Source organism: Gossypium hirsutum, chromosome A13 (genome assembly GCF_007990345.1).
Source record: "Gossypium hirsutum isolate 1008001.06 chromosome A13, Gossypium_hirsutum_v2.1, whole genome shotgun sequence".
In the NCBI taxonomy this organism is placed as follows: domain Eukaryota; kingdom Viridiplantae; phylum Streptophyta; class Magnoliopsida; order Malvales; family Malvaceae; genus Gossypium; species Gossypium hirsutum.
Genome location: NC_053436.1, coordinates 12,425,415 through 12,444,677, shown reverse-complemented (window position 1 = coordinate 12,444,677; position 19,263 = coordinate 12,425,415). Strand labels below are relative to the sequence as shown.

Genomic DNA, 19,263 nt, shown 5'->3' with positions numbered 1-19,263 from the left:
AGTGTAGTTGGTTTTGCTCTCAATACCCCGCTACTTTATGCAGTTGATGATAATTCCAAAAGGTTTGTGCAATGAGATTGAATGTATTGTTAGACAATTCATCTAGGGTTCTTCTAGTGGTTCTAAAAAGATAACCTTGGTTGGTTGGGATTTGGTTTGCTAACCCAAATCACATGGTGGGCTTGGTATAAGGTCATTGTGTGATCATAATACTTCATTTATGATGAAGTTGGGTTTTAACATTGTGTCTAATTCTTTTGCTTTATGGGTTAATGTTCTACGATCAAACTATGAGGTTTAAAGCGGTTTACCAGAAACATTATCGAGAGGACAGAGTTCTTTTTTATGGAGATCGCTTTCAAAATTTTGGCCTCTTATTTAGGAAAACCTTTTTTGGTCTGTTGGAAATGGTAGGAGTATTAACTATTGAAAGGATCCTTGGACTCCAAATATTGGGCCTATGTGTAGAAAGATAGTTCCTAATTCTAATCTAGATATGGAATGTACTATCAGTGATATGACTATAGAAAATGGTGACTGGAATTTAGAATTTCTTCAGTTTTGGGTTTCAGAAAAGGTCATTCAGCAAATTGTGGGATTCCACCACTGAAGCCAAATTCTGGCGCAGACAGGGTTATTTGAGGGGCACCTCATTTGGTTCGTTTTCTATTAAAAGTGCATATGAGAAGCTACAAGAAAGGAAATGGAATTTGAAAGAAGTAGCCTGGAAGCGATCATGGAAGTTTAAAGGTCCACAAAGGGTTAGAATATTTATATAGTTGGCCCTTAAGTAATGACTACTTACTAATGCAGAGAGGACAAAAAGAGGAATAGGAATAGGTCCTGCTTGTGAAATTTGTAGGCATGAGTATGAAAATGTGTTGCACGTTCTTTGATATTACAATACAATGTGTTGCATGTTCTTCGATATTACAATGCAGCTAGAGATATTTGGAATAAGTTAGTTCCAACAGGTAAATTTTTTTCAGGTACTTTCCAAGAATGGATGGAGTAGAATCTCAACAATAAACAATCTGATGATTTCATAGGAGGAGTTAATTGGCAATGCTTATTTGGGATTATTATCTCGCGCATTTGGAAGAATTAGAACCTCTACATCTTTCAGGGTATGTCTTGGAATGTTGACATAGTTATTAAAGTCTCTCTAAGTTGGATAAAACAATTTATTTCTGTGACGAACCCGTATACACTCAAGCCTTCAAGATTGATTGTTATTCCTTTGCCTAATAGTTGGATAAGCTTGAATACAGATGGCTCGGTTAGAGCAGAAGATGCGTTCGTCGCAATAAGTGGGCTTTTGCGTGACCAAAATAGGAGATGGATAATTGGTTTTAATAGATATTTAGGCAATTGTGTTGTACTTGACTCTAAACTCTGGGGCATTTAAGGTGGATTGAAACTTGCACTAGATGGGCAGTTCAAGAGAGTCTTAATTCAGATAGATAGTCTTGAAGTAGTCAACATCATTCAGGTTAGTGATCGCGAGAGCTTTAATTTGGCCTTGGTAATGAGAATTCATTCATTATTGAAACTCATAAGTCACTAGAGTATTAAGCATATTTCTCGAGAAGAGAATAAGGTCGCAAACAAGATCATTAAAATAATACAAGACAGAAGAATTGGTTTAAGATTGATGGAGGACCCTATCTCGATATTTTACTCTTAATGTTTGTTATTTGAGTTGTAATTATTTTCCATCAAAAACAAAGTTTTCACTATTTATAATGATGAATTATGTCTCTTAAATTCAAAAGTTATGACACTTGATTGTTAATAAATAGTCACAATTATTCAATAGATATTTACTTTTACTTGAATAATTATGTTTATTGCTAAAAATATGACGATCCATTTGGGTAGTTATATCCCTATGAAGAGGAATGAGGCCTATTATAAATAAGAGTGAAATTTCATTTATATTATACACCCAAAAACATAGAAACAAAGTTTCTTTCTATTCTCTCATTATCTTTTCTATTCCTAGATTGTTCTATAAAGAATTATTGCATAAATTCTTTATAGAAATTGATATATTTGCTATGTTCCACTCAATGTTCAATGGATTGTTTCCGTTAATGCAAAATGTAAATAGTCATTGGGCTTCATTGTATCCTTGAGTTTCATTTATCAGTAAGTCTTTTGCACACGATAATATAGGTAGGGGCGAATAAAATCTTAAAGAAAGTGACATTGATAGACACTTTGAAGCTTTCATTAATTTCTTATAAATTCATTTTTATTCTCACACACCAATACTTGGTTCATCTCTAAAAATATTAGAAAATTGAGGAAGGAAAGAAAGAATATTAGAATTTGTTGGTGTGGTTTTAAAATGAAATCTCATTCCTATTTATAGGAATTTTTATATCTCTTCATAGAGACATCTTTCAATAAGTGTCTTTCTGAATAATAATGTCTTTAAAATAAATACGTAATTATTCATTTAATATTATAACTATTCAAATAATATTATTTAAATAGTTATAATTATTTTTCAAAAAATCAAATAATATAACTTTTCATTAATTACACTCATTCATTTGTAGTTATTGAAATACTATAAATATTTGAAAATATTCCAATAATCACCACATTTTTGGTCTAGTGCCATAAGTCTCACAATTTCTACTTGGTTTCCAATTAACGGTACTCTTTCCCATTACAACAAGCTCCCCCCCCCTCGATCTTGCTTTAACGTGGAGTTCCCTGGTGATGGATCTCCTTTACTGCTCCATGAAATTAATGAAAATTTTGCATCCATCTTCATACCAAAGAGAAACGTATTTGTTGGTATCATCAAAGCTTTGCCATAGATTTGTCCTCAACTCTTCATCGAGTAGAATGAAGTTTCCAGTATCGTTAAGCTTCGGATAACTTCAATTGGCCATTTGCAATAGATAAAACTCCAGTCCTATCTGAAACTGGAGTTTCTCTGTTAGCAACCCAAAAAACTATTTGTGGATTGGAAGCATACCACATCCTCACATTAGAGCCTCTTGGTGGTCTAAATTAAAGAACCCCAATTCAAACCTATTTCCAGCTGAAACAAGAGTTTGTCCATCTGAAAGGCAGCTTTTTATTGAAATATTATCTCTAGCAAAGCAACCTTGAAGAGCAGAAAACAAAATCAAAATTGTATTGCAACATAAGATGGCAGAAAGGGTTTTAAGTACTCCTTTGTCTATCATGCACATTGGTCATTCCTCATTCCTCATTTCCTACAATCTGAGTCTGGTAGTATGTAATGTGAAAGCAGGTAATACAATGCAAGTTGCATCTGGTATTTGGTTTTTCTTAAGCGCAGGGAAACTGATATGTTTGAATGTTCGATATGTACTTGAAATATGTTCGGCCCACTTTATTTAATTTGTTGGTTGCAAATGATGCATCCTCAAAATTTAGAGAATTAGAGGCAATAAAATATTAAGAATCGACAACTAAAATTTTTGTTTAAAAACCGGTAAAATCGATTTTTATTATATTCTTGTTTTTAAATTCTTGTATGAACGTAAGAATGAGCCCTCCTCTGGATATTGGACCGTCCGACCAATGACTACTAAATTTATATTTGTTAGGGAGTCCTGGGCTTCCAATATCAAATCACGAGGGAATTCACGTGGATCGGATTCATTTTCGAATTTTGATTTATTTAAGGCTAATGTTTTAAATTAGTATTTTTGGGTTTTTTTAATTCATCTTTTAAAATTTGATGACATGTACAAATCGAGTTTAGCCATATAGCACACTTGCCATATAATCAACTGATGTTCTTTTTATTTGTAATAACTTCATTAGTCCACTTTATTTAATTTTAATGGTATTCAAGTATTAATTTAAAAAAAAAGCATACATATTAATTTCAATGTTGAAGTGAAATTTAAGTACCCAAAAATACAAATAAACAAACTATTCTATTTAGTTATTATAACAAAATAAGGGCAAGTATATATATATACAAATATATTAATATTATTTAAAATAAATCATTAAAATAATATATATTTATTTATATTGTTGTTTAAATATTTTACTGAATTAATATCTCTCATCAACCGAATTCTAATTCAATTATGAAATTAAAAAAAAAACCTTAACATTTTATAAAATAATAAATATTACTATAAGTGTGTTTTTTACTATTATAGTTTCATATAAAATACACATATTTGATATTTAAGCCTAAAATATCATTAACAAAAGAAAAATATTATTATCAATATTTTCATTTTATCAGTTCAATCAAAACCTCATTTATACTCTTTTACAAATATGTTTAAATAAATATTTGTATGGAACTTCGTGTGTTGGATTAATGGATAGAGTGTTTAACGTCTCAAGTGTAGCTTAAGTTCGAATCCCGTTAGTCACATTGTTATTAGAGCTTTGTGATAAACCATAATATATACATATTTTTACCCCATACTTGGTATATTTTTGGATGATTTATCATAAGATTTAATGAATTTGACACTCCTAATCCTTTAATTTCATGTTTTATACTCAAGAGAGCTTAGGAAAGCGAAAAGAGCAAGAAACAACAGACAAAATGAGCCTAATTTAGTGTTTCACACGGCCTAGGCACTCCCACACGGGTAATCCACACGCCCGTGTGTCATGGCCGTGTCGACATTAAAACACGTCAGAATTGCACACGGCCTGAGTACCTTCACACGGGCGTGGCATATGACCATGTCTCTGTCGAGCCCAAGTCTAATTCTATTCGGAAAAGACTAATTTTGGGATATTTTGGGCATTCCAAAGTCTATATAAAACACCCTAGAAGAGGATCAAAAGGGGACACGGAGAGTAAAAGGCAGAGAATACTTGAAGACAGCCATCAGAATTAGCTCAAAAGAAGGATCTACTTCAAGACCGAAGATCTCCATTCAATTTCTTTAGAAGTTTTTGGGTTTCTTTATGTTTTGTTGTTTTCCCAATTTTGAGATGTTTTCCCCCATTGTTATGAACTAAATTCCCTAAATACCTAGGGAAGATGAAACCTAAAACGAATTTTATTATTTTTTGAATAATATGATAAATACTTGTTCTTATTCTTGATTATGAGTTTTAATCCTTACTTTAATATTTTAGGATATTAATTAAGGTTTTGATGTGCTTATTCAGTGGAGCAGAAGTCCCTGTTTAAGAGTAAATCTTTCATAATTAAGCGAAGTTTATTGCAATCCTAGAGATAGGACTACATAAATCTGTCGGATTAGAGTCAAATCTAATAAGGGAATCTATAGATCGAGTTAATGCGACAATAGATGTTTTAATTAGAAAGAGATTTCAATTAATCAACCTAGAGTTAGTTGTTCTTAGTCTCGAGAGAGATATTAACATAAATCAGGATTTCTACGGATTAAGTCAAGTGAATAAATCTTCTAATTCAGAAGTAATAAGTGAAGTCTAGGATGATTCTTCCTTAGGTATTGTCTTTTCCATTAGTTTTTCAACAGTATTTTCTAACTTTTACCACAATTGTGTTCTTAATTAAGTTAATCGTTAATCTTAGTTTAAAAATATCCATTTAATTCTTGGGCTAGATAATAGAAAGATAGTAATTACTAGTACTTTTTGTCCTTATGGATACGATATTTCCGGTCTCACCACAACTATACTACTGTTCGATAGGTGCGCTTGCCTTAGTTGAAGTTTTAGTTAGTTTAGCGACCATCAAGTTTTTGGCACCGTTGCCTGAGACTAAGATATTAGGAATGTTTGAATTTTATTACTTTAGCCATTTTTTCTTATTTTTATTGCAAATTACTTTTTGTTTTAATTTAATTTTTACTTCTCTTCTAATCTCCCTGTTATTTGCTTCTGGCAGGAATCTCTAGTTTATAATTAGAAAGAACCCGTCAGGACCGTTGCTATTTGACAGTGAGATAGAAAGTACAGCTCGCAAAAATTGAAGAGAAATAAGGCAAAGCCTACAATATATAGAGGAAGAGCAAGAGGACGTGACTGATATACCGAAGAGATGGCGGACAATCCGAATAATCTGCTAACTCCTGTAGTTGTTGCAAATCCAGTAAATTAGAATCCTGCTCATCGTACTATGTATTATTATGCTAAGCCTACTTTAACAGGAACTGAATCGAGTATTGTTAGACCTGTTGTTTCTACAAATAATTTTGAACTGAAACCTAACACGATTCAAAATGATACAATGGTTTGTTTAGTTTGATGGTTTGCAGGACGAGGATCCAAACACCTATTTAGAAATTTTTTTGGAATTTTGCGACACCTTTAAGATCAATGGCATTTCTAACGATGCCATTCGCCTTCGGTTGTTTCTCTTTTCATTATGGAATAAAGCTAAATAGTGGTTGAACTCGTTACCACGAGGGTCAATCACTTCTTGGAAAAAAATGGCCGAAAAATTTTTGCTTAAATATTTTTCGCCGGCTAAAACGACTAAATTGAGGAATGATATCTCTTCTTTCGTGCAGATGGATTTAGAAACATTTTAGGATGCATGTGAGAGATACAAGGATTTATTGAGAAGGTGCCCTCATCATGGGTTACCTTTATGGTTACAGGTTCAGACCTTCTACAATGGTGGAACCTTGAACAACAAAACACCTGAAAAGGCTTATGAATTTATTGAAGAGATGTCACTAAACAACAAAACACCTCGACGTGGTCACTATGCTATCTAACTAAGTAGAACTGTTGAATAAAAATATTGATGGTTTGTATGATTCTATTCAGGTACATCCAATGATGAGGTGTGATTCAAATGGAGGAGAGATGCACAACACAAACTATCCATCCTTCAACCTTAGCACCGAGGGAGTACAAGTCCACTATATGGGTAACAATTCTAGACCTCAGAATAACTCTTATAGTAAAACTTACAATACAGGTTGGAGGAACCATCCCAATTTTTCATGGGGTGGTCAAGGAAATCAAAGGCCACAGCACCCTCTAGGTTTTCAACAACCACCGTACCAATAGGAGAAAAAGCCGAACCTTGATAAGATGCTTACAAAATTTATCTCAGTGTCAGAAACTCGTTTTCAGAATACAAAGACAGCATTTAGAAATCAGCAAGCATCGATTCAAGGGCTCGAAACTCAAATAGGTCAGCTTGCTAAGTTGATCTCTGAACCATAGCAAGGTGGCTTGCCCAGTAATACAGAAACTAACCCAAAGGAGCAACTCTATGCCCTCACTGTGCGCGACAAAGAAGGGTTAGCTGAATCTAAATCTGAAACGAGGTAAGAAGCTGTTGTAAGCAATGGTAAGGTTGAAGTGAGTTATGGTACACAAAAGCTAGTAAGCAAAGAATATAAACCTTGTGTGCCATACCCCAATGAGACAAGGAAAGACCATACAAAAAAAATCGGTAAATTCTTTAAACTACTTAAAAAATTACATATTAACTTACCGTTTATTGAAGCTCTTTCAAAGATGCCAAACACAGTTAAATTTTTAAAAGAGCTTTTAGAAAACAAACGGAAGTTAGTTGAGTCATCGCATGTGGAGTTAAATGCAGTTTGCTCAACTATTTTGCAAAACAAGCTACCCAACAAACTGAAAGATCCAGAGAGTTTTACAATTCCTTGTCTACTTGGTAGTTTGAATGTTAATAATGCTTTAGCTGATTTAGGGGCAAGTATTTATGTCATGCCCTACAAGATGTTTAAGCAGCTAGGACTAGGGAAACTCAAACAAACTAGGATGAGCATACAATTAGCTGATAAAACTATTAGATTTCCTAGGGGTATCGTTGAAAATGTGCTTGTTAAAATTGACAAATTCATATTCCCAATCTATTTCGTTGTCTTAGGCATGGATGAGGACAGTGACGTACCCTTAATTCTAAGCAGACCCTTTTTAGTAACTGCCAGATCTATCATTAATGTTGAAATATGTGAACTCACACTTCGGGTAGGTGATGACATGATTAAACTCAAAGCTTGTGATTCTGACAGAAAAACTAGTGATCGAGATGATTACACAAGTTTTTTTAATGTGAGAACATTGTTGTTCAACCCTCTTTGCTGGAAAAACTTTCGAGAAGTACAAATGAGCCACGTTCTAGTCTATGTAATGACAAGACTATCCATGAAGAGCGAAGGCTACAGATCGAGGAACTAGATGAATGGCGAACACAGGTTAAGGAGAAACCGAGAATACATAATGAATCAATGCAGTGCCATGACAAACTTAAAGTTGAATCGAATCAACTTAAGGTTGGAGACAAAGTATTGTTAGATGAAGCGGACCCTCGTGTTGCTACTTCTGAACCTAATGGAGCAATACCTTTTGCGGTACTCAACATTTTCCCATATGGTATAGTCGACGTAACTCATTCCAAATTCGGCACTTTTAATATAAATAGTATTCTTCTAAAACTTTATTTTGATAAGGTTAATAGTAGGAATGAGGAGTTTCAACTCCTCGAACCACCATGACCGTGCAAATATGAGGTGAGTCGAGCTTAGACTTTAAATAAGCGCTCTGTAACACCCCTTACCCGGCCCAGACGTTATGGCCGGATCTGACATGCCACATCGAAGCATTCAAAACATTTTCGATCCAGAAAGAAAACTTACTGAGTGTTTTAAAAGATGATTTCATTATAGGTTAAAGAGAATGGAAGCTGTGCACCAGGTAGGAAACTGGAAAAGAGGAAGTGAGTCCATCGGACTGCTTAAGTACCAAACTCCCTTCGGATCCAATCCTAGACATGCAAACCGCCATTTCCATACCTTAACGTCATGTATATTTCTAGGAAACCGATTTGATTAAGTCCTTTTTAGGAAAAGTGATTAATTTTGGAAAATATCTTCATTGCGGAAGCTTTGCTTGTTTTCGTGTTATTTTGAAATCAATTATTGTTTTTGAAAACGCGCCCTAAAGCTATCCAATTTCAACAGTTAAATATAAATATTACCTATCTTAATAAAACATATAAAAACCATCAAAAATAAATAAGCGGCCTTATTACATTTAAAAGCCCAAAACCTCAAACGTAATTAAAAGGATGTCCAGTTCACCAGAAAAAAATCAAACTTTCAGAACGGGTGGCCACTCCGAATTCCCTCACAGCTCCAAGCCCACTATGGTTGGGGATTACCTGCGTGAGTGAAAATAAAATGGGTGAGTTTGGGGAAACTCAGTGTGTAAAAAAACCAAATCATAGTGTAAATCAGCTCAACCCACAGAAACAGAATAAGTGCCTTAGCCCAGAACAGAAATTCAGAATAAAGCCCATAGGCCCATAATAGAACATAACAGATATTACATGTTTATACAGAAACCCAACCCAGATTCATCCATAACACCCCCGTACCAGCCTTACACTACGTGGGGAGACTACTCGACCCACCCAATCGCTACACACCACAGAAATCGTAGCGAGGCTGCCAGATATTGTGACGAAGTCACCAAATACAAATATTGTGGCAGAACCACCAGAACAGATATATGTGGCAGAGCCACCAGATCAGATAATCATGGCATAGCCACCAGAACAGATATATGTGGCAGAGCCACCAGATCAGATAATTGTGGCATAGCCACCAGGACGCTTCCTCCATAATATAACCCATGTCCCCATGCAACAGATATATAATCATGGCATACATCATACAGAATCAGATCGTCATGCTTTTCAGTCAAAATTAACCCTAGGGGTATAACGGTAATTTTGCACTTAGGGGTATAACAGTAATTTTCCATACATAGGGGTATTATAGTAATTTAGCTGCTTTTAGGGTTTTCATGCATATCCTAACTATTTATGTACTATCAGAACACTTACCACGCATACTTACCGAATTGGGCCAGTTGGCCCATGAACCCGATCTTTGGCCCATTAAGCCCAAATTATCAAAATGTACGAAATCGCGCGTACTGCAGTTTATTGCTTTAGATTACCAAATATACAAACCCAACTATCTTACGAGCATTCGCACACTCGCAAATTCCCAAAATACCGACTTTTCAGCATTTCGGCTTTTCAGCTTTTTCCAATCTAGTCTATGAGAGGGTGTCAATTACACACATGTTTGCGACAATATGCTGACGAGATCCACACACGAACCGCCTACAATTGGATTAGTAACACATTAATCTAACTATTCAAATATGAACTACGTATTAACCCCTTACAATATTCGGCCAATCACACCTACAGATCAGAGTAAGCTTATAAGAAAACAATAAGCAACTCATTAACAAATTTTTGTCAATGTTTACCACATAATCATAATTTCATTGCAAGCTGTCTTCCTGAGCAACAGTCACTAAATTATTTATAACTGGAGCTACGAAACTCCAAATCAAGTGCCGTTAATTTTCCCTGAAAATAGACTCATATATCTTGTATCCATAAAATTTTCAGAATTTTTGGTATTGCCAATTAATACCAGATTTTTCTTAAAGTTTCCCATGTTTCACTGTTTGACTAATCTGACCACTCTACATTACGAATCAAATTTCTCATTGTACAGAATTCAAAATATGTTCTAATTTATTCCATTTGAAACTAGACTCATTAAGATTTAATTACATAATTTATGCAGCTTCTAACTCATCTCCCACAATTTATGGTGATTTTCCAAATTCACGTTACTGCTGTTGTCCCAAGCAGATTTATTACCAAATCACTCTTTCACACCTAACTTGCATGCTTGTTATTTAAACATATATATCACCAATCAATCATCACATATCTATGATTTTACTTAAGTATAATCTCCATTTCATCATTTTAAAGCACAACATGTTAGCCGATTTTTCCCCTTAGCATCTAAGGCACATGCATGCTCATTTGTTTGGCTCAACTTCACCTATCTTCCATTTTTCATCAAAAGAACATGAAACAACAACCATTTCCTTCATTTTAATTCATGACTAAATGCTCACAACACAACTAAAAACCAAAATATACTTCAAGAGTTAAGGTAAAATCAAGAAGAACTAATGAACATCAAGATAGAAGCAAACTACCATGAACTTACCTTCAATTTTCTTCCCCAAGTGACCGAACATTCAAGAGCTTTCTCCTCTCCTTTCTCTTCTCTAACTTTCGGCTATGATGAACAAAGATAGACAAAACTTTGTTCTTTTCACCCCTTTTTCTTTTAATAAAATTTCATATTTCATCCATTTAATTCTTTAATACAAAAGACATGAAATGCCCATCATGGAACATTTACCTAAACCATTATCATGGAACATTTACCTAACCCATTATCATGGAATATTTACCTAATCCATTATCATGGAACATTTACCTAACCCATTATCAATTTGTACCATGAATTATGGATATCAAGTGCTCATATGGTCTACAATAACATGATGGGTGGCCACTTCATATAAAATGGGTGGTTTGTCATGCAAATCCTCCTATTTTGCACTCCTATTTATTTGGCCACTTCAATTTAGCCTATAGCATTTTCAAACATTTTCACATAGGTTCTATTTCATAATTTCACCCCATTTTTCTTATGGAACAAAAATTAACTAAAATTGTCGGGTTCTATCTTAAACTTGGGCCTTCTAGAGGCCCACCAACATAATTAAACCTATGCCAACATTCACAGAATTCCCGAAAATTGGGGCGTTACAACTCTACCCTCCTTAAAGAAATTTCGTCCTCCAAATTTACCTGATCCAACGAGTTGAGGGTATTGTTGACGCATAGTCTCTTCTAATTCCCAAGTAGCTTCTTCCCTTCCATGATTACACCAAAGTACTTTCACTAATGGGACAGATTCCCTTCTGAGGACCTTAACATCTCGAGCCAATATTTGCATAGGCTCCTCCTGAAAAGTCAAATCAGTCTGAACTTCAATTTCTACAACTGGCAGGACATGAGCAGGGTCAGCATGATAACGCCTTAACATGGAGACGTGAAAAACATCATGAATCCTGTCTAACTCTGGAGGCAATTCCAACTGATAAGCCACTGGGCCTACTCGCTTCAAAACCCGATAAGGCCCAATGAACCGCGGACTTAACTTTCTCTTCTTACCGAACCTTAATATCTTCTTCCAAGGAGAAACCTTTAAGAAGACTATATCACCTACTGAGTACTCAATCTCCTTACGCTTCAAATCTGCATACGATTTTTGCCTATCAGATGCTTCTTTTAACCGGTCCCTAATTATTCTGACCTTATCCTCAGTATTAGCTACCAACTCTGGTCCAAGAACTTGTCACTCTCCTAGTTCAGTCCAACAACTAGGTGTACGACACCTGCATCCATACAGTGCTTCAGACGTTGCCATTCGAATACTCGCTTGGTGACTGTTATTGTACGCAAATTCTGCCAACGGCAAGTAATCCTCCCAACTACCTCGAAAGTCAATCACGCATCCCCTCAACATGTCCTCCAGAATCTGAATAACCCTTTCTGATTGACCATCAGTCTGGGGATAGAAAGCCGTACTAAAATTCAATCGCGTCCCTAACGCCTCATGTAACCTTTGCCAAAATCGAGATGTAAATCTGGGATCCTGATCAGAAATAATTGAAATTGGGACACCATGAAGTCGCACAATCTCCGCCACATACAACTTGGCTAACTTTTGAAGTGAAAAGTCAGTACGAACATGTATGAAATGGGCCGATTTGGTCAACCTATCCACAATCACCCACACCGAGTCTTTCTTTGATGGTGTTAAGGGCAGCCCACTTACAAAGTCCATGGTTACCCTCTCCCACTTCTAAAGTGGTATCTTCACTGACTGTAATAGTCCAGAGGGTAATTGATACTCAGCTTTCACTTGCTGGCATGTCAGACATTTCCCTACAAACTCCGTTACTTCTCGCTTAAGTCTAGGCCACCAGTACAATTCTTGTAAGTCGTGATACAACTTGTTCCCTCCAGGGTGCATGGCACAAAGTCCTCCATGAGCTTCCTTCAATATTGTCTGCCTCAAATCAAAGTCCTTCGGAACACAAATTCTTCCTCGGAAACACAGAACTCCTTCGCCATTTAACCCAAACTCAGAAGTTTCCCCTTCCTTAACTTGTTGAAAACGAGTGACCAAAGACTTATCGTTCAACTGCTTTTCCTTAATCTGATCCACCCAGGTTTGCCTCACTTGCAACTCAGCCAACAGACTTCTATCATCATACAGACTTAGACGAGCAAACATTGCTCTCAGATCAGATACAGTTCTACGACTTAGAGCATCGGCTACCACATTAACCTTGCCTGGTGATACTCGATCAAATAGTCATAATCCTTAAGCAACTCAATCCATCTCCTTTGCCTAAGGTTCAGCTCTTTCTGAGTCAACAAATACTTAAGACCCTTGTGGTCTATGTATATAATACACCTCTCCCCGTACAAGTAATGTCTCCAAATCTTAAGTGCAAATATCACTGCCGCCAACTCCAAATCATGAGTAAGATAGTTCCCTTTCGTGAGGTTTAAGTTGTCGTGATGCATATGCAACCACCTTACCCTCCTGCATTAACACGCAGCCCAAGTCTACATGTGATGCGTCACTGTACACAGTAAACTCCTTCCCAGACTCTGGCTGAATTAACACAGGTGCTTCAGTCAGAACTTTCTTCAACTTTTCAAAAGCCTACTGCTGGGTCTCAGTCCATACAAACGGTACCCCTTTCCTTATGAGTTTTGTCAGAGGTGCTGCCATCACAGAAAAACCTTCCACAAACCTTCTATAGTATCCTGCCAACCCTAGGAAACTTTAAATTTCCGACACCGTCCTAGGTGGCTTCCACTCCAAAATTGCTTCAATCTTTCGAGGGTCCACCTTAATCCCTTCGGCAGAGACCACATGTCCTAAGAAGGTTACCTCCCTCAACCAAAATTCACACTTACTGAACTTCGCAAAGAGTTCCTTCTCCCTTAACACTCGCAGCACTATACGGAGATGCTCATCATGTTTCACTTCAATTTCAGAATATACCAGGATATCGTCAATAAAAACGACTACGAACTGATCTAAAAATGGTTGGAACACACAATTCATCAGATCCATAAATGCTGTAGGAGCGTTCGTCAGTCCAAATGGCATAACCAATAACTCGTAATGACCATACCGAGTCCTGAATGCCGTCTTATGGATATCTGCTTCCTTGACCCTTAACTGATGATATCCAGATCGGAGGTCGATCTTAGAAAATACAGAAGCCCTTCTAAGCTGGTCAAACAAATCGTCAATCCTTGGCAGTGGATACTTTTTTTTAATTGTCAGTTTGTTCAACTGGCGATAATCAATGCACATCCGCATTGTACCATCCTTCTTCTTCACGAATAGCACCGGTGCTCCCCATGGAGACACGCTTGGCCTAATGAAGCCCCTATCCAACAACTCTTGAATTTGTGCCTTTAGCTCCACCAACTCCTTCGGTGCCATTCTATACGGTGCGATAGACACTGGTGTCGTTCCAGGCAATAAGTCGATTCCAAACTCCACTTCTCGGTTCGGAGGCAATCCTGGAAGCTCCTCCGAAAAACATCTTGAAACTCCTTTATAGTCCTAACCTTATCCACTGGCAATCCCTCCTCTTCTGACTGACTTATGAATGTCAAATAGACCTTACAACCTTTCTGAATCCATTTTTCGGCTCTTAATGCCGACACCATATTGGACAAATAATCCCTTCGCTCACCTATCACTATAACCTCCTTATCCTTTGTGGTCCTTAACACCATTCGTTTAACAGCACAATCCAGAGTCGCTTTATGCTTAACAAGCCAGTCCATTCCCAAAATGAGATCAAACTCTCCGAATGGTAACTCCATCAGATCTCCAAGGAAAATCTTACATTGAGTTTCTAAAGGTACATCCCTATACAGTTTGTCTACCCTAACCGAGTGACCCAAAGGACTTAGTACAGATACCCCACTCACCATCTTCTCAGAGTGCACACCTAACAACCCAGATATGGTACATGCAACATAGGAATGAGTAGATCCAATATCCACCAAAGTAGTATATGGAATGCCAGAAACCAAGAACGTACCAGTTATGACGTCAGGTGCGTCGCCCTCCTCTCAACGACGAGCTACATCCACCAAAGCTGGCTGTCGAGCTTCAGCATTTTCGACACCCCTGCCAGGTGCCCCCCGACCTCGACCGTTTCCATTTCTACCCCTACCTTGTCCACGTCCTCTCGGTGGTTGGGGTCTAACCCTTACGGGTTGAGCAATCCTCTGTTCAGCAACTTGAACCTGATCAGCTTTCTGAGGGCAGTCCCGTACTCTATGCTCCATAGATCCACATCGAAAATAAGCACCAGAGCGTTTCCTACACTCGCCCAAATGTACCTTACCACAGCCTCCACAGATTGATTGTCTGACCACATTCATCGGCACTGCTCGAACTGGTTCCTCCACTCTTGCTCTCTTAATAATCCTATTTGCACCACCCGAGGGTCCTGAATCCCTCCAGAAACAGTTTCGATCCTTCTCCCGATTTTGCTTTTCAACACGCTTATCCTCCTCAGCGATCCTTGCCTTCTCCACCAAGACCGTGAAGTCTCGCTCCCCCTGTGGAGCGATCAACACTCTGAGGTCATCTCTAAGACCATCCTCGAAGCGCACACTTCGCTCATACTCTGTAGCAACTATGCCCACGGCATACCGGCTCAACCTCAGAAACTCGGCCTCGTACTCGGCAACTATTTTACCTCCTTGCACCAGATTCAAGAATTCCTTTCTGCGGGCGTCCACATAACTCGCCCCAACATACTTCCCTTTAAAGGCCATCTTAAACAGTTCCCAAGTTACCCTATCAGCTGGGGTTCCTTCTCTCACAGTGAGCCACCACTGGTAAGCCTCGTCCCGTAGCAACGATACGGCTCCCTTCAGCTTCTGCTCCACAGAGCAATCCAAGTTATCCATAATTCGTTCTGTGGCCTCCAACCAATATTCTGCCACATTTGAGGTGATACCAGACACACCCCTAAAGATCTCAGCTCCGTTGGCCCGGAGTCGTTCAGAAATCGATCCTCGAATTCCGTTGCCCGAACTTGTCCAGGTAACCCTTTCCAGAACACGAAGCATTGCCTGTGATAGAGCGTCATCCCCGGCACCACGATCATGAGACTCCACTTCTGTTGCCGATGGTACCGGTGCATCTGCCACTGGCATATGTCCTAAGGACGAAGATACCACTCGATCCCTTCCTCGGCCACGTCCACGGCCTCTTCCACGAGTAGCTATTATACTCATATCGTATTATCTGTTTACGAATTTTATGCATTAACTTAGTATTCCAGTGATTATTACAGATGTTTTATGAATCAGACAGTAATTCAAAGTTTGTTTTCGCAGAATCGAAGTCTAGCTATAGTTTCAATCTCTTATCAATTTTTCCTATGGTTTCAGTATCATCCTATCTAGAGTATCCTAATAGGGTTTCAGTACAGACAGATAATTCAGGAGAATATTCAGAAAAGTTCAGAGTAATACTTATAGGCTTGGGCCGAAGATTCGGAATGCCACCTTGTAAAGATCTAAATTTTGAAAATCGCATTTTTCGCAATCTTTATAAAAAAAATTTCTTTTTGAAAATCTTTGTTTTTTTTATAAACCCATTCCAGAGCTGAGTTGTTGCAACCGAGGGTCTGATACCACTAAATGTAACACCCCTTACTTGGCCCAAACGTTATGGCCGAATCCGACATGCCACATCGAAGCATTCAAAACATTTCCGATCCAGAAAGAAAACTTACTGAGTGTTTTAAAAGATGATTTCATTATAGGTTAAAGTGAATGGAAGCTGTGCACCAGGTAGGAAACTGAAAAAGAGGAGGTGAGTCCATTGGACTGCTTAAGTACCAAACCACCATTGCCATACCTTAACGTCATGTATATTTATAAGAAACCGATTTCATTAAGTCATTTTTAGGAAAAGTGATTAATTTTGGAAAATATCTTCATTGCGGAAGCTTTGCTTGTTTTCGTGTTATTTTGAAATTAATTACTGTTTTTTTGAAAACGTGCTCTAAAGTTATCCAATTTCAACAGTTAAATATAAATATTACCTATCTTAATAAAACATATAAAAACCATCAAAAATAAAAAAGCGGCCTTATTACATTTAAAAGCCCAAAACCTCAAACGTAATTAAAAGGATGTCTAGTTCACTAGAAGAAAATCAAGCTTTCAGAACGGGTGGCCACTCCGAATTCCCTCACAGCTCCAAGCCCACTATAGTTGGCGATTACCTGCGTGGATGAAAATAAAAGGGGTGAGTTTGGGGAAACTCAGTGTGTAAAATAACCCAACCATAGTCTAAATCAGCTCAACCCACAGAAACAGAATAAGTTGGCCTTAGCCCAGAACAGAACTTCAGAATAAAGCCCATAGGCTCATAACAGAACAGAACAGATATTACAAGTTTATGCAGAAACCCAACCCAGATTCATCCATAACACCCCCGTACCAGCCTTACACCATGTGGGGAGACTACTCGACCCATCCAACCGCTACACACCACAGAAATCGCAGCGAGGCTGCCAGAAATTGTGACGAAGTCACTAGATATAGATATTGTGGCAAAGCCACCAGAACAGATATATGTGGCAGAGCCACCAGATTAGATAATCGTGGCATAGCCACCAGAACAGATATATGTGGCAGAGCCACCAGATCAGATAATTGTGGCATAGCCACCAGGACGCTTCCTCCATAATATAACCTGTGTCCACATGCAACAGATATATAATCATGGCATACATCATACAGAATCAGATCATCATGCTTTTCAGTCAAAATTAACCCTAGGGGTATAATGATAATTTTGCACCTAGGGGGTATAAAAGTAATTTTCCATACATAAGGGTATTATAGTAATTTAGCTGCTTTTAGGGTTTTCATGCATATCCTAACTAATTACGTACTATCAGAACACTTATCGCGCATACTTACCGCATTGGGCCCGTTGGCCCATGAACCCGATCTTTGGCCCATTAAGTCCAAATTATCAAAATGTACGAAATCACGCGTACTGCAGTTTATTACTTTAGATCACCAAATATACAAACCCAACTATCTTACGAGCATTCGTACACTCGCAAATTCCCAAAATATCAACTTTTCGGCATTTCGGCTTTTCGGCTTTTTGGCTTTTGCCAATCTAGTCTATGAGAGGGTGTCAGTTACACACCTGTTTGCGACAATATGCTGACGAGATCCACACACGAACCGCCTACAATTGGATTACTAACACGTTAATCTAACTATTCAAATACGAACTACGTATTAACCCCTTACAATATTCGGCCAACCACACCTACAGATCAGAGTAAGCTTATAAGAAAACAATAAGCAACTCATTAACAATTTTTTTTCAATGTTTACCACATAATCATAATTTCACTGCAAGCTATCTTCCTGAGCAACCGTCACTAAATTATTTATAACTGGAGCTACGAAACTCCAAATCAAGTGCCGTTAATTTTCCCTGAAAATAGACTCATATATCTTCTATCCATAAAATTTTAAGAATTTTTGGTATGGCCAATCAATACCAGATTTTTCTTAAAGTTTCCCATGTTTCACTGTTTGACTAATTTGACCACTCTTTATTATGAATCAAATTTCTCATTGTACAGAATTCAAAATATGTTCTCGTTTATTCCATTTGAAACTAGACTCATTAATCTTTAATTACATAATTTATTTAGCTTCTAACTCATCTCCCACAATTTATGGTGATTTTCCAAAGTCACGTTACTACTGCTGTCCCAAGCAGATTTATTACCAAATCACTCTTTCACACCTAATTTGCATGCTTGTTATTTAAACATGTATATCACCAATCAATCATCACATATCTATGATTTTACTTAAGTATAATCTCCATTTCATCATTTTAAAGCACAACATGTTAGCCGATTTTTCCCCTTAGCATCTAAGGCACATGCATGCTCATTTGTTTGGCTCAACTTCACCTATCTTCCATTTTTCATCAAAAGAACATGAAACAACAACCATTTCCTTCATTTTAATTCATGACTAAATGCTCACAACACAACTAAAAACCAAAATATGCTTCAAGAGTTAAGGTAGAATCAAGAAGAACTCATGAACATCAAGATAGAAGCAAACTACCATGAACTTACCTTCAATTTTCTTCCCCAAGTGACCGAACATTCAAGAGCTTTCTCCTCTCCTTTCTCTTCTCTAACTTTCGGCTATGATGATCAAAGATGGACAAAACTTTGTTTTTTTCACCCCTTTTTCTTTTAATAAAATTTCATATTTCATCCATTTAATTCTTTAATACA

At 37.3% G+C, this 19,263-nt stretch overlaps 1 non-coding gene across 1 annotated transcript; it reads right to left on the bottom strand.

Moving 5' to 3' along the window:
* Positions 1–6,443: 6,443 nt before the first annotated feature.
* Positions 6,444–6,550, bottom strand: LOC121212994 (small nucleolar RNA R71). Its single transcript, XR_005908361.1, has one exon. It is a non-coding gene; the product is annotated as a small nucleolar RNA R71 (small nucleolar RNA).
* Between the last annotated feature and the right edge of the window lie 12,713 nt (positions 6,551–19,263).